The sequence below is a fragment of the Athene cunicularia genome (genome assembly GCF_003259725.1).
Source record: "Athene cunicularia isolate RWA chromosome 1 unlocalized genomic scaffold, athCun1 chr1_part1, whole genome shotgun sequence".
NCBI lineage: Eukaryota > Metazoa > Chordata > Aves > Strigiformes > Strigidae > Athene > Athene cunicularia.
In genome coordinates this window covers 77,540,315-77,557,357 of record NW_020799091.1, presented here as the reverse complement: position 1 = coordinate 77,557,357, position 17,043 = coordinate 77,540,315, and the positions used below count along the sequence as shown (strand labels likewise).

Genomic DNA, 17,043 nt, shown 5'->3' with positions numbered 1-17,043 from the left:
ATCACATTTTCCTTAGGTTCAAAAAAAAAAAAAAAAAAAAAGAGGAAAAACAAAAAAGCAAGTATCTCCTTAATTTTAAAGAAATGGAAACCTGAACTTCAAAATATAGTTGGCCAATAGGATTTTTAATTTGGCTTTAAAAACCATTTTTTCAGTCTAAATCTGCAATCAGATGCTGATGACCTGTCCTGCTAGACTGCAGCCAGAACAGCAAACAGACAAAGCAAGCTCATCTTACCTTCACTACAAGGACTGTTGGGCATAGCAACACATTTGCTGGAAAACAGCTGTAAATGAACAGTCACATAACTGCTATGAAAGCATCTGTAAGAGACTAGCTGAAATTTTTAAAATATCCCTGAAAGGACTGGCATTATAACTGTGCTTATTTTACACATAAGATTCAAAGATCAGAGAATGTGGGTACCAGACAAATGCCATGCACAAAGATTTCAGCCTACTGAAGAATAGAGACTTTTCAGTCAAGTATTTTGGGGGCAAAGACCCTTTTCACTCAAGGCTTTATCTCAAGTGTAAACCTGCCTCTCTCTGAGAGAGTACAACTAAGTAAATAACCTGAGATCATTCTCTAGTTGCTGTTTAATTACAGTGTAGAAGGAAAAGGAGTCTACAGCCAACTTCATACACTTGGTATTAATGCAGACTTGCTTATAAGCTATGACACGATGGTATCAAGTCTGTGTAGTACTAAACAGCTTTTCATTAATAACTGCTCTTTAAGAAAAGAGGAATCTGTATGTTCCTAGTTCAGAGGAAATGCTTGCATGCCACAATCTGAGCTTCCAGAAGGCTTTACCTCCTTACTGAAAAATAAAACACCAGCGAAGAGCTTTGTAATTGGAAAGCAGAACGGATCAAAAGTAACCCTCCCCACCTTCTCCTCTCTCATCCCTGGAATCAGAAAACAGCAATTCAGCGTGAAAAGCTTTTACTGGGATCATACATATCAGTTTCACTGGGAAAGATTTTTCCCAGAGCCTTTTTTTGTTTGTTTTAATAACCGAAGTTGTGGGGAGTAACCCGCTCATCACCAAGAACAGTGTCACAGAAAAAGCAGCAGTTGCAATCAAGCCTGTTGATGAAGGTGCCCATCCCAGTCTCTCTTCCACCTGAATCCAGCTACCAATGATGACTTCCCTCCAAGAGTCTCTCCTGTCCTTCCTCAGGCATATGGCTTTTCACCAAAAACACAAAGATGAAAAACAGTTAAAAACCTGAATGCTCAATACACATGTCCCCTCCCCCCTTCAAGATCTTCTAGGAAGCATGTTTGGGATGCTTTTGTCTAGACTGACCATCCTACATCATTAAAATACCACATTTAATTTAGGAACATTTACCCTAAAGAGACTGTGTGTGTTCTAAGGTAGAAATCTTTAAATTATAAACATATTTTTAAAATCCCTTTTATGTCATTTAATGAAAATACCAGCCACAAGAGAGCGCTACCAGCAAAGGATTCGACTATGGTGAAAACAGACTTGAAGCTATTCAGAATGACAAAAAAAAAAGCATGCATCTTTTGTGGTCAGGCTGTCTTACTTGCACATTTAATAGTAGTCTTCAGACACTTAATTGCTACAGCTGTGATTTTCAGAAGTCAGGAGAGATTCTGGCTGTCTCCATTTTTCAGTGTGGACTTTGAGACATGTTCATTGCTCTTTGTTTTCAAAGGGAAATTACTCAGCAGGTTTTGGATTTTAGGCACCTTTAAAATGACTCATTCCAACTGAGACACCAGAAATTAACAGGTTGTTTTCTGATAACACCATATTGTTTTGAACGTTTGTAACTCATTAAAACTCAATGCAATGAGCTAAACCATCAAAACTGTGTTTGTGGCTTTGCTGTTTGTGTTTGGTCTCTATGCACTGAGTATCTGAATACCTTGTACCCTTCTTACTTACCTTTCCAATAAAAGTGCTGACAAATTCTAACATCAACAAAGCCAGCCTATTTTTCTGGAAGCAGCAAATGCAACTGCAGCATTTTTTTCCATGGAGGAGTTCCTGGGTTTGCATTTTCAGCTTCTAGTATCTTATCATAAAAGGAAGTTATTCCCAAAAAGTATCCCTAAAAAGAATTGACCTAAAATTTGAAAACAAACCAAAACAACGTAACCATATGATAATTTACAGACTTCTGAGGGGAGGGAGGGGCTCTAGCAGATAGGAAAGTCATAATAAAAGCAATTTATTAATATTCAGATGTCATAGAATGGCAAATTGAACCAGTATTTTGACAGACAAGTTACTATGATATAGTTACCTGTCCAAATCCCTAAAAAGCAAAGCAGCATATCCTGCCTTAAATGCCTATTCTCATCTGCCAAAATACACACAAAGATCTACACAATCACCTTTTGCCTTGCTCTCAACTACAGCAAGACCTATCAAGTCAGTAGTATTGCTCTTTGCTTTCTCCTCCCATTGCATCAGGTGACCAGTTGGTCTAACCTCCCATCTGCCAGTCACCCTGTGTCTGAAAATGGAGCAAACAGCAAGGCTGCAGTACAGTCAGGACTGCCTCTTTCAACAGAAGCCATGCTGGAAGGAGTATTGCCTTGTTGCAGGACTGCAGAGTAGCTCCTTTCCTATCCCACAACCTAGTAAATTTCATTTGACATAAAAGGAAACTAAAGAGACCTGCAAAATACTCTGCTTTGTTCTGTGAAAACAAATAAATGCAAATAAATTATCAAGTCTTAGTGCCCTTAAAGAGTTCAGTCATTAACTTGAGCAAATCAGGATTCCACCATCAGTTTGCTCTGTTCTTCCTTGTACCTCAGCCCAACTATACAAGCTTGAGCAGGATGGAACAGCAATTTCATTTATAAATAAGATATGCACGCTTAACAATGAGGTTTAAGTTGTGTGAGGTATGACATCATCAATCTTCCTGCCTGCTAAATCCAGAGCAGACTACCATGATAAAACTTTCATATTCTAGAACTGTTTTTCCTTGCTCTGCCTTAAGGAACTAGATACAGACATCTGGATGTCCAAGATAAAAGCACTGATCTTGGGATTTATAGTATATTATATAAGCTACAGAAATACTTTTTCCTCATCCTTATTTTGTGCATATTCCACTACCTTTTGATGGCTAGATAGCACTAAACTCGTGATGTCATTCTCTTACCTCAGTTTTTGTCATGATTTATGATAATTCATCTAAAGGATACTAAACTATCTTTTTCATGAGTATTTATCATCTAGATGCATCTAAAATGCTTCAGATATTAAAAACCAGCTATAAACAGTGATTCCAGCAGGGTTTACTTTCAAATATTTTGGAAATTATCATGCTATGTAAGGTGCTGAAGAAATTAACCTTTAATATAAATACAAAAGAAGCTTCATTCACCAGTAATGCTGAAGAAAAATGCAGCCTCTGACAGGGCAAATGCTAACATCAGCAGGAGGAGTTAAAATACACACGGGATTTTAGCCTGTCTCAACATGGCTGAGAAGGATCAGGAAGCAGAGCAGCCTGCATACATGCTCCCCACCACCACCTTTGCCCAGGACAGAGTTAGCAAGCATAGCAGCACACAGCTGCCTACACCAGCCCAATATACTGCCTTCAGCAAGAAGGAACTTGCCACGTCCTTGGAGCACCTGGCTGTGGAAACTCATGTGTCACTTATGGCCAGAAACAACAGGTGTGTTTTGCATCCCAGTCACTTACTGCAATGAGCTTACCGTTCAATAGCTGTCCCAGACGAATTGAGTTTCCTCAGAAACCACACTCCAAATACCAGTGTTTCTATGCAGGTGTGGTGCATTCCCACACGTATTTCATCTGTGATTTACCTAACCATGTCCGAAGTGACCCAAAAAGGGGGAGTGGGGAAATAGAGTTCCTCCAGACCCTGGGCATTTCAGGAGACAGCGCAGCCTTAGTACATCTCATTCCTGGTTAAAACACTATAGCCACATGATGCAAATTACTGAGCCTCCACAAAGAACAATGCCACGAGCTGAGATGCTTCAAGTTTTATTTGGGAAAGCTATTTATCTGTGACATGTCCTATGCCAGTTGAGATTTTGAAGACTTACCATCCCCCAGAGTACCTTCTTCCCATCTGCCCATCTTGCTCATCTGCCCACTTGTCAGCAAGACTGCTCCATGAGCCAGACCAATGAACTGACTGATTTCAATTGCAACCCAGCAAAAATTTCACCAAACCCTGGCTTTTGTCACTCTGTCCTTCCTCTAAACTCATCATGAAGCTGGACTAAAATTATAAGGGCCATATAACTCGGCAGTATGCTAGCTGTGTCTCTGTGCCAGGCTGTTTTGCCAGCTGATCCAGTATTATGCAGATTCGTCAGCAATGACTATAAAATAATGTTTCTTGTGTATGAGATAAGATGCAAATTTGTTTAGTTATTCAGTAACTAAAGCTGCAACTCTTGTATTCCTGCCCTTCTTTTAAGTGGTCACGTTTTTGGAGTTAGGGTTGGATTCAGAAATTATTTTAAAACTTTTTTATAATCTTTTCAAGTTGGAAGCTGTTACATGTAGATATTTGACCAAGTAGAGCATAAAATCTCTACTCAACATGATAGGCTATCTGACTGAAACATTTAAGAAGCATCAAAGTTCTCAATCTCATCACTCATTTAATCTTCAGGAGGTGATATATGTAACCTAAAAGTACCACAAGGAGAACTGCAACACACAAACAGGAGTATTATTACTACTCTTCTGAAGGTGTACATGTGCACATCAAAGTTCTTAACTAGTGTTTAAAAAAAACCATAAAAGTTCCTTAAAAGCAACTCCCAACAATCCAATATTTCAAAATGCATACAACACATACAGAATCATTCCTTCCAAATGCAAAGAAGATTCCTGACATAAAAACATTATTTATTTGGTCTTTAATGGATGTGATTAACAATTCTGTTTCAGTCAGGGGTCTGCAGAGACCTACAGTATTATCAAACACACACAAAAAAAATCCTCTCTGTATGTATGTGAAAGTACTATGTGAAATAAGTAAGTCTTCAGACCCTCAAATTTTAGAATGCTTACAATGTATTCCCTCTCACCCAAGAGGCTATATACTATAGTTTCCAACACCTACATTGACAGTCACCAGTGGAAAGCAGTTTTAAGAATAAACCCAGTGTACTGCCTAGTAAAAAGCTATGGTTAAATCCTGTAAGCACTTGTATACTTTTTCATCTTCAATCATGTGAGTGCTCTCACTAAATTGGATGAGACTACTCATGCTCAAAATTAACCATTTCAACAAGTGCTTGCAGGACTGAAGGAAAAAAAACACCCTAAAAACCAGTCATGACTCACCACAGGTTGTTACCATCTGATGCATATTCCATTCCACAAAAAAGCAACATTGCCCAATTTTGGCAATTACTTCATAAAACTGAATAGCATTGCCACAAGTAACCTTCTGAATAAGTATATTCAAATTATAGAGGTTTCCTTTTACCTACAAGGGAATTTCTATGCCCTTCCTAGTACTCCAAACATCGCTGTAACAGAGCTGACTTTATAAAACATAGTGACATCTGCATTTTTGGCTTTCTGTTATTCAAGCTTTACAGGCCCGATTTTTTTAGATTTGTAAAGAAGTAAATTATGAAAGTCGCCACAAGAGGAAAACATGTCAGTCACAACATATGTATTGAGAGAGTCCTGACAGCTATACAAAATAAACACCCAAAACCACAGAACAACAATTTGCTCTTTGAAACCAGGGACAATACACCACCAGTTGAAGGAACCAAAGCTTATGTTCAGCTCAAGTGTCCGTTAGTGTGTCACGTTAATGCAAGAGAGAAACAGGTGAGGTGGGCAGAAAATTAAGAAACAGAAGTGCTTTTTAGACATGCACCCCATCAAAAAGACAGCTGGCACAGGAAACATCATAACACCTGGGTGGTATTGCAACGGTCACAGTGGAGGGAACACGGATTCACACTGTTAACGTGTTGGTTAACGTTAAGTGACTGTGCTGACAGGCAACCAGGGGAAATGGTCCACATTGGGACCCTTCCAAGGTATAATTTGCTGAAAATGTAAGATGAAAGTGTGCTCTCTTCCTTTTGTTGTATGCATTCCTTCCATCAACAGTGCAGGAACACAACTGAAGGAGGAGGAGCAGCACTGTGGAGGCCCAGCCACCCCTAGGTTTGCCTGTGGAGGAGGTGGGGGGCATTCCTGAGCCAGAGAGGAGCTCCACACCAGCTGGCTTCCTCTGTGGATCCCCACTGAGCATGCACAGAGTGGCTTATTTGGCAGTTGCTCCATTAAACATTCCTTTACAGAAAGATCCTTCTGGGATTGCTAGGCACTCCTTAGAACACAGGACATCTACCCCAAGGGCTCCTGAACCAGGCCTGCAGGTGCTATGCAATTCACACATTAAGTTTGTGCTTACCTGGATCCTGCCACCCCCCTGTGAGCCATGGTAGCTCACTGGCAGCATCAAAGGAGAAAAACAGAGGCCCCAGCCTGATGATGCCCTGTCACATATCCCAACACACATATCTCCATCACAAGAGCCAGCTGAGAGCAGGGGCTGGCAGGACATCCTATCTGGCACACATTTAAAACCGGCCACCCTGCTCAGATCAGAAGAGTGGGCTTACAGCAACACGCTGACCCAATTTGGAAGCGAATTTGCAAAATGGGAATTTAACAGCCCAGCTCTTCCACCACCTGCAGTCACACTGAAATGTTCAAGCCTTGAACTTTAAAGCTACATGCATCTGTTACAAATACCCACTCCCAAAGCATGTATACTGAAGATCTGCACAGGCACATGCTGTTCCACATCCACTACAATTCCAAGAAACAAGGGTAGTGAGGGGCTATCACACCTGCCTACTTACAGCTAGTATGCAGATACAGCCCTGGAAAGCTCTACTGCAGTTTCCTACCTATTGCCAAAGTCTGGCTGAAAATACAGGCATAAAAATAAATAAATAAATAAATAAAAATCTGTTCTTGGTCAGTTAAGGCCAAGGTCAAACTTCAAAAAGAAAGAATTATGGCTACTGGGTAACAAGAGAGAAACCACTGCTATTTGTTCCTCCATAACAAACCCTAATTTCAGAAACAACAAAATCAAATTTAATGGCAAAATAGATTTTACTCCTACTCAACAGTGGTTCTCCATAAATGCCTTTGGTTTATTGAGCAATACTTAACCATATCCATGGACTAAATATGTATAATACTTGCTTAAAATATTAAAAACTACATGCATTTTTCTACTTGTTTCCTATACTAACTATTTTGATATCTATAAAACTAAAATTATCAAGTGGCCAAACACAGATAGGAAGCAGAATTCACAGTCCTCCATCCCTATCTTTTAATTTTACAGAAAATCCCTCATCTTCAAGTCATTTCATAAACTGATATTGCCAAGTATCACAGAGGACTCTTACAGCCACAAGAAGCTATGAGGTACACAGCTAGCTGCTTCTACAAGTCATGAATGGGTAAGACTAGATCCCCTTGGTAAGTTACACAAAACCCACTACAGAAAGGTCACTGGTGGTGTTGAGCATGTTTCCACTCAAAACATGACAAAATTTCAGTGATCTCCCATCTGGACACTGTAAATGACTGTCAGATTTTTATTCATGTATTTTTGCTCAGCTCTCAGTTCTCTGAGACACTACTGTACAATCTCAGAGCCCTTGGGACATTCATTAAAAACTCTCCTTCTGCTATACTTCAATTAAATGGCTGGCTGTCTTCATGAACTGCCATGATACCCTAACTTTCCATGTCCAGGTGTTTATAGTTCACATAGCATGACATTCACTTTTCTTATTAGGATTTTGTACAGTAAATTTCAGCATTCAGACTATGTTTCTGATGGAAAGTGTGTTTGCTTTTACTCTCTTTCCCTCTCCTCTAACAGGGGGACTCCTCACAGCATTGCAAAAACAGCTTGCACTCTGGCCACATAAAGACACCAAAATAAAATGCTATAGAAAGAAAACATGCCCGCTCACATGCATATGCAACGTGGCCAGAACTACTCCAGAAATTCAAGGCTGATTCTCAGGCATTGGCATTACCTGCAGAGTTGGTAGAATTATACTGAGGGTCCATCTTCCCATCACCAGCAGATCCTGAGAAAAAGTCCATGGGTACTCCCTCTTTCCATTGTCACTAACAGATGATTCAAGCAGCCAACAGGACAACCCCACAGAACTTCTTAGGGTGGGTCCCAAAGCCCATATAAGTCCATCCTTCCTTTAACATTAATAAATCACAAATGGAAGCATCACCTATGTGTCAATTTTTATCAGTTTAATGTGAATTCATAGTGAAAAATTATTCCAAACTTTCATGGATTTATGGTATACACTTGTGTCTAGCGAGTGCAAAGGAATGGCGATTATAGCTAGAACGGAATTTAAGTCAGTATATGCAGAACAGTTAAAATACACAGAATACGATAACCACCTCAGTATCAACACTCAGAGCAACTTTATGTGTGTATATATAGACACACATACATCTTTTCCGAAACAAGAAAAATTCACATACAATTCCTGTATGAAATGTCCTAAGCACAATTTCCTTTCTGTCTTCCTAAGATAGGAATCTACTCAATAAACGACTCAGTATTACACTGAAGAATGTAATTAAGATGTGTTGTTTTAACAAATCCACTTGAGAAAACAACATGAAGCCTCCTGAGTCCTCTTTTAATCCAAGACCAAGAGTACACAACACTGTTCAACTATTAATATATGTAAGCTACTTAAAACATCATGTTTGTTGTTGAGCTGGCTGCACAGTCCTGATTTGATTTAGACCACAATTATGCAATGTTTCCAAATAATACAGCAAACCATGTATGCTGATAGCCAGTGCATTTATGCTGAGTATTTGGTACTGCAGGCACTTTTATTTAAAGAGCAACAGTTATTTTCCCTATGCAAGTCAAGCATCAGATTCTTTAAAAGTAGTGGGTAAAAATAATCTTGTGAAAGCCAATTACCATTGCTGAACACCACCAGTCCCCTGAGAAACTTTTGCTACAGTCACAATTATTGTGAATGAAACATGTTTCTCACTATGTCAACACTCTTTCACTTGGTCTTGGCTGTAGGAACATGAGACATCTAAACCAAAAATAGCATGCCCTACTGCTTCCCAGGTACAGAAATAGTTAGATCGATGTAAGATCAAGACATGGCATTACTGCCCAAAGGAGTGACCCATATGGAGGAATTTCACATGTATACACTTCTCAGCAGAGACAAATAAAACAGTATTTTTCTGGATTAATTCTACTGACATTAAGAGGATGTTCTCTACTTTCCAGGAGAATTTTGTTAAAAACGTAGTTTTTCCACACCATGATAGGTTTAAAAAAGTTTGCTTTTCACTTCTGGATCAGTCTAGAAATAGATACCACAAACAACCATGGGGAAAAAAAGTTTTCAACATAAAATACAGATCTTGGCTTCCCAAGCTAACTCTCACAGATAGCAAGGACAAACATGATTAAAACAAAGATTCTTTTAACCTTCAGGTCTGGGTTGTTGAACTTCAAAACATCTGTTTATTTTGTGCTTCAGATCATCACACTGACACCCACAGGAAAAAAAAAAAGTGAAATCAATGCTATAGGGAAGTGCTAGACAAAGGACACAGGGGAAGCAGACAAGATGCTAAGACGACTTACAGATCAATACTTCATCTTATACGTAACTCAATGAAAGTGGATAGTAGGACTATCCCCAGTCTCCCCAGAGAACAGTAAGGGTGGATCTAAAGAAGACTAAAATAGTCTAAAAATGCTAAGGCAGCCATTTCAAGATTGCTGTAATTAATTAAAGTGCAGACTGCCTCTGAAAAGTGGTGGTCCTATCCAGCTGAAAACCTACTTTCCCCAAGTAATTTTGCAGTCAGATCAGTTCCCTGATGCAATTCAATCCAGACCTGCAGGAGTGCTCATACAAAGACTAAACAACTGGTTTGCTTAAAGACAGGACTGTTTAAAGCACTCATAAAAATTCAGCCTAAGATTTAGGGCAAACAAAACAAAACAATACTGTTGTTCAAACCATAACTTCTGAAAGAAAGCATGCAACAAGGCTTTTATAAAAACCTGCATCATTTGAACTTCCAACAGGAAAAGAAAAGCTATTTCAGCACACAGACAGTAGTGCATGAGAACAAGCTGGCCAAGAATAAAATGAGACTGGATGTTAAAAGGTTTCTGACTGTCAAAGGACTGATGTCCTAAGGCAATTTTCCAAGAGAAAGAGCAAAGTTGAAAAAACATAGACAAAAACCCTAGCTAATTTCATTCAGTAAGTTTTATGAAATTTTATCTCATATTATGCAGGCTTGTCAATGACCCAAAAGGCTCTTGCCTCTTTAGGGAGTTATGGAAGTCTTAATGAATTTAAGACAAAAATGTTTTCCCTAACAACAGCCACTATTTCAGCTTCTTGGCTGGAACAGTTATGTTGCTTTTGCCCATTGCACATGTGCTAGGGAAGGAAAAAGAGGAGGGATGATAAAGGACTGATGAAAATCCATCAGCTTTGCACCAAACCGCATGCAGGCACGCATAGCAATGGGGCTCAGTTGCCTGCAGAGAATGGCCACAAATCCCCAGCAGCAAAGCAGTGCCTGATTAGCTGTATGAAACTTCTCCAAAATCACATGCATGAAGTATTTGTGAACAAGAATGGCACAGCTGTGCCTTACGAGGGTATTTCAGTATCAAACTTTCTGACATTTCCAAAGATAGATCAGAATTCACAGATTTGGAGCAAGTTACTGTCATAAAACTGAAAAGCACCAAGAAAAAGGGAATCTTTCCACTTGGGCTGAAACTTTTCGTAGCAATTAAGACTTGCTGTCTTGGCAGATTCTTCAATGTCTATAAAACTTCTCAGCCCTGAAGTTCTCCCTTTCTGTGACAGAAACAGCTGATGTAACCTCTGCTAACAAAAGTGCTTTTACTGGAATAGCCAGTGCAAGTTGAAACTGCTGAACATCAACGTGATTTATAATAGTTGCGAATGCATTTTATTTTGCATTTATTAGCTTTAGTGATACAAAAATTTTGGGAAAGCTTCCAGAAGTAGCTATTGGTGACAATATAAATTGTCACCTGTGAAAGAGTTCCCATAATTCCTTCTGTCAAAAACACTTTCTTAAACTATAGGTGGAAAAGCATGCTTTTGTACATCTCTTACCTATTAGTGCTATTTCACAAAAGACAGTCCTCATTTAAGACAGCCTCAAACAATGATTATACTTATAGACTGGAGTATCATACCTGTCAAACCCCAATTACCAGCATTTTCTCTGTTGCAACAAAATTCTTTTTTATTCCAACAGACACACCCAAAATTCTCACATGAGAGACTCGTTGGCATAATTTGGTAAAAGTAATTAACTAGAAGGTTCTGATTCAACAGAGTAGCAATTAACGAGAAAGATTTTGTTCTTCAAATTTCCTGTTTGATTTTTTCCAGAAGTTAGAAGATTTAACCTTCTTTAACATCTGTTCACTTTTGTCTAAATTATTTTATGAAACTTATTTTTAATTCAGGTTAGTAAAAAAAAATATGAACTTAAAAGTCATGTCAAAATGACAAAACAATAGGTTTTCATACCAAAATGTGTTCTGATAAACTGTTTAAGTTTTTCCCCTTCACTAATAACTAACTGAAAATACTCTTTACCCAAACCATGTAGGAAATGCTTCAGACCTCAAATATTCCCACAAAGCAGTAAAGCACTTTTCCAAACTCTTCCCATGTAAGCCACTCACAGCCCAATTGGCCTGCACAGCAAACGCACTAAAAAGTATTGCCCATGTCGACACACCAAAGACAGGGAAGCAGGGCTGGGTGGACAGCCTACTCTCTGCTTCAGGAGGACAAAATGGAACTCATCACATCACAACATTATTCACAGAATATATTGCCTCAGTTTTCACTCTGATCAATGTGCCACCTTTCCCCATGTCTTATTCCATAATGGGTCTGCATTCAAGGAGGAGGTAACACCACATAATGTGCACAATAATAACACCGAATGAAAGTCATTATCTTGCCAAGTCTTAACAAATTTAGTTGCCCAGTAGCTTATAGCCTGGAACACATTTAGTGTTCCAGCTGAATGACACAAGCTTACCTTTTTACTACAAGCTTCAGTGTCTTGTGTGAACCTTTTACCAAACAGATTGCTTCTTGTCGGAAGCCCGAGAGGCCCACATCATTGATGCCAACAATTTCATCCCCAGCCAGTAACTTGTCCACAGCAGCAGCTTTGCTCCCATCTTCAATCTGAAGAAAAAGCATATCAAATGGTAGAATTATTCTGGTTGCATAATGTCACCTTTAACGTAGGTTAATGAGTTTTCAATATTGGTTTCATTCAATAATTAATACAATAATTAAGTACTTAATTTAAAAATATATATTGATAAATTATATATATACAATTAGAGTAGGAAAAAAATGGAAGAAGGGAAACTGCCTGAGAAAACTAGAAAGCTTGGAGAAAATTTGGGAGTCAAAACCATCTGTGATCTTGAGCTCCATTCAATACTGTACAGGTAATCGCACTTGCAAACAGAGCTTTGGGCAGGCATCTTAACATCTGGTTCTCTAGAGAAGATAACCAATAATATTAACCACATATTCAATAACATTAACCACACACTGAACTCCAAATATCTGGCATGCAGTGAAACCCCAAAAATATTGCATTAACAAACTGGTCTAGAAAATTATATGGCACATATCATTTAGGAAATTATCTGAGAGTTTACAATCCATACAGCTAACTAACAGCTCTGGCTAGAAGGAGAGATGATGGTCTGAGACCCAAGGAAGAAAAAACAATGTGACACACTGCTGAAGAACACTGCAATACCAAGGGAAATTCACTTGAGGATTATTTTGCTGCCACAGGCATCTCTCACATGCACTGAATTTTTACACAACTATTCATAACATGTGCCAAAGCACACACAAGATAAATTAGAGAGTCAGGTTTTGGCAATTTCCACGTCAGTGAAGGAAAAGAGCCTGTTACAAGTTACACATTTTCAAAATTTAAAACAAATCTCAAAAGCTTAATCACTCAGACTAGCAAGTACCAACAGTTTGAACTGATTTCAAATGAGGGCTACAAGGATGTCACGAGGTTATGCAGGGAGAAAATTAGAAGGGTCAAAGCCCAACTAGAACTTAATCTGGCTATTACTGTAAAAGAATAAAATATGTTTCTATAAATACACTAGCAACAAGAGGAGAGCTAAGGAGAATCTCCATCCTTTATTGGATGTGGGGATAAACATAGTGACAAAAGATGAGGAAAAAGCTGAGGTACTTAATGCCTTCTTTGCCTCAGTCTCTTATAGTAAGACCTGGGTATCTAGCAACCTGAGGTGAAAGGCTGGGATGGGGAGCAGAATGAAGCCCCATAATTCAAGAGGAAAGGCAGGTCCTCCTTGACTAACTCCTTGGTAAGATGACCCACTTAGTGGATGAGGGAAAGGCTGTGGATGTTGGTTACCAGGACATTAGTAAAGCCTTTGACACTGTTTCCCACAGAATTCTCCTGGAGAAACTGGCTGCTTATGGCTTCAATTGGCGTACTCTTTGCTGGGTAAAAAACTGGCAGCATGGCCAGGCTCAAAGAGTTGTGGTAAATGGAGTTAAATCCAGTTGGTGGCCAGTCACATAGGGTGTTCCCCAGGGCTCAGTATTGGGATCACTTCTGTTTAATCTCTTTATCAATGATCTGGACAAGGGGATCGAGTGCACCCTCAGTTAAGTTTGCAGACAACACCAAGCTGGGCAGGAATGTTTATCTGCTTGAGGGTAGGAAGGCTCTACAGTGGAATCTGGACAGGCTGGATCGATGGATCAAGGCCAATTGTATGAGGTTCAACAAGGCTTAATGCTGGGTCCTTCTGCCCTTGGGTCACAACATTCCCATGTAATGCTACAGGCTTGGGGAAGAGTGGCTGGAAAGCTGGCTGGCAGAAAAGGACCTGGGGGGCATTGGTCAACAGCTGGTTGAATATGAGCCTTCAGTGTGCCCATGTGGTCAAGAAGGCCAATGGAATCCTGGCTTGTATCATAAACAGTGTGGTCAGCAGGACTAGGGAAGTCATTGTCCCCCTGTACTCAGCCCTGATAAGGCCTTACCTTGAATACTGTGTTCAGTTTTGGGCCCCTCGCTACAAGACAGACATTGAGGTGCTGGAACATGTCCAAAGAGTAGCAATGAGGCTGGTGGAAGGGTCTAGAGAAGAAGTCTTACAAAGAGAAGCTGAGGGAACTGGGGTTGTTTAGCCTGGAAAAAAAAAAGGAAGCTCTGGGGAGACCTTATCACTCTCTACAACTGCCTGAAAGGAGGTTGTAGCAAGGTGGGTGTTGGTGTTTTCTCCCAAGTAACAAGCAGTAGGACAAAAAAAAAAAATGGCCTCAAGTTGCACCAGAGAAGGTTTAGATTGGATATTAGGAAAAAATTTCTTCATTGACAAGGTTGTCAAGCATTGGAACAGGCTGCCCAGGGAAGTGGTGGAATCACCATCCCTGGAGGTATTTAAAAGATGTGGTGCTCAGGGACATGGTTTAGCAGTGGGCATGGCAGCATTAGGTTATCGGCTGAACTCAATGGTCTTAAAGGTCTTTTCTGTGATTCTGTGATTCTAAATATAGCTGTAGGTGTCGAATATTTTGCAATTCAAGCTCTCTGCTTTCTCAGTTTCTTCCCATCTCCTTTGCTGTCAACGCAGCCTCCAGCTTCTGAATTGCTTGGGCTCATGATCTATGTATATAATTTTATTCCTCCCTCACTTGCTCACAATCCATATTCCACCTCTTCTTGCAGATTTGACATTGTCTTCAAAGACTTTCATTTATATCTTCATTATATTTTGCATCAACTACAGTATCTCTGAGTCCCATATTATTAAATGCCAGTGAACCTACAAAGAATAATTCCTTGTAATTGCCCCAATTGCAGTAAGCTTCACAAATATCTGCCATCTTCTGAGGCATCAAAGCCAATCAACAATGAGATAAATCCAGAGAAAACCTAACTTTGTGAATTCTGAAAATAACCTAATAAAACAAAGCAATCTCTCTTGATGAAAGTGTATTAGGATGATCTCATATACCACAGCAATCTCACTGCAGGCACATAAAAGCTCTCTGTGTAAGTGTAGATGTTCTTAAAAATCTTTAGACCTGTAAATCTAAGTGAAAAAGAATGCCATGAAAAATGCTCAGTCTTATATTCCATCCTAAAATACTCATTATTACTAGTCAAGCAACTTTATTTCCAGAATTTATCTTAATAAAAACACAGATAAAGACAGAGCAAGCTTCTACATCCCAATACATCTAGTTCTCAAGCTGTGACCTGTCTGCATATCCTCTGAACATCAACAATTTACCAGAATACTGAATTACTGCTGCAAATATTCAGTAAAGTTGAAAACAAGGGAGCAGTAGTAGAAATTGCTTATATGCAAGGTAAGATTTCAGTTCAGGGATGTCAAGAACAGAGTGGCTGTCATATGAGGGACCCTGAAGTCAGAGCTGAACAAGAGAACAGGCAGCCTAAGACTCATGTATCTCCAGCTTTCTACCAGACAATTTCAAGCCTTTCAAGTATTCAGATGAATTTTTGGGTTACTACTAAATAAACAGTGTTTAGAGGTCTGAAGCCCAGTAGGTTAGAAAAGCAGCATGAAAACATTAATGAAAGTCAGAGATGAATCACTAGAACTGTATGGAGAAGGTCAGAGGTGGAAAAAAAAAAAAAAAAAAAAAGAAAAAGGAAAGAAAACATCTTGTAGGAGGACACATTTTAAACTTCAAAATGTAGATGCCAACCAGTTGAGGCCCTTATGCCTTAAGCAATGCACCAACCTAAAGACAAGGGGGTCAGAAGCCCCTGGGCCCTGCCACCTGTGCCTGAAGACCTCAAAAGAGTCTTTCTTTTGTCTTAAAGAAGTAGGAAGGGGGAGGGCGGTGGGCAAAAACTTTGTCTCCTAAGGTTTCAAGGAATGTTCATTGTTCTCAGTAAGCATGTTTGTTTTTTTTCTTCAGGCTGGCAATGCACTGACAGCAGGGAGTATTCAGTTACCCCCTCTGAGTTTTCATTTCAGCAGGGAGACTACACATTCCACACACTGCAAAGTTTCCAAAGAGACTTTGGCTGTCCAAAACAACATTAATCAAAAAAAACTCAAAAAAATTTTTAAAATCAAAACCTAAGCACAACGCTGAAGCCATCCTCATGAAAACTGGAAGTGTCTTTAATACTTTGCTTCCACATCAGCTGCAGGTAGGGAAAATAAAAACTACACATCCATTCACCGTAAGTCTCCCCAAGCTGAATCAATTTAACATAAACCTTTCGTACTCAGGTCCCCAAATGACTGTATGAATGCGATTCCACTTGACAATGCACTTTTAAGTGGAAATGGGACAGTTAGCTAAACAGGAAAAATACAATTTCTTCAGCTGCACTAAAAGTCCTTTAGTCACAGTGACTAAAAAAAAAACGCATTAGGCTTTGTACACATCTAAAGAAGCACAGCCAAAAAAAAAAATCCATAAGGAAAAGACCTCTTCAAAAATACTGCCCTACTAACCTGCATCCTCTGCTCAAACCTGGACAGTGCCATTCCAGATTCTCCAGGTTTTCTCTTTTTCTATTTACTAGTCTTACCATTTATTGGTTTTATTTATTCAATATTAACAAACTTTCTGTCTTGTCAGACATTTACCAGAAGTGTAAAACCCAACCAAGGTACATAGATATTTTAGAACTAGCAAATACACTTAAAATTTCATACCTCAAACATCAGTGTATTTCACTCACCCATCTAGAGAGTCAGCTACGCTATACTGTGTTCAGGATTTAAGACCAAATTTTGAGCTTTAATATTTATCTAACTAGCATCCATTTCTTTCTGAATTTCAGGTGCCCAGAAAAATTAGGTCAATAGCTGAAAAT

The 17,043-nt window shown here is 39.3% G+C and overlaps 1 protein-coding gene across 2 annotated transcripts in view; it reads right to left on the bottom strand.

The window, feature by feature from the left end:
* SHROOM2 (shroom family member 2) overlaps positions 1 to 12,337 on the bottom strand; it is a 78,915-nt gene extending 66,578 nt beyond the window's left edge. For both annotated transcript variants that reach the window (XM_026842551.1, XM_026842560.1), the window contains exon 1: positions 12,190 to 12,337. The gene's annotated coding sequence lies outside the window, so the exon portion shown is untranslated. The remainder of the gene's footprint in view (positions 1 to 12,189) is intronic.
* Between the last annotated feature and the right edge of the window lie 4,706 nt (positions 12,338 to 17,043).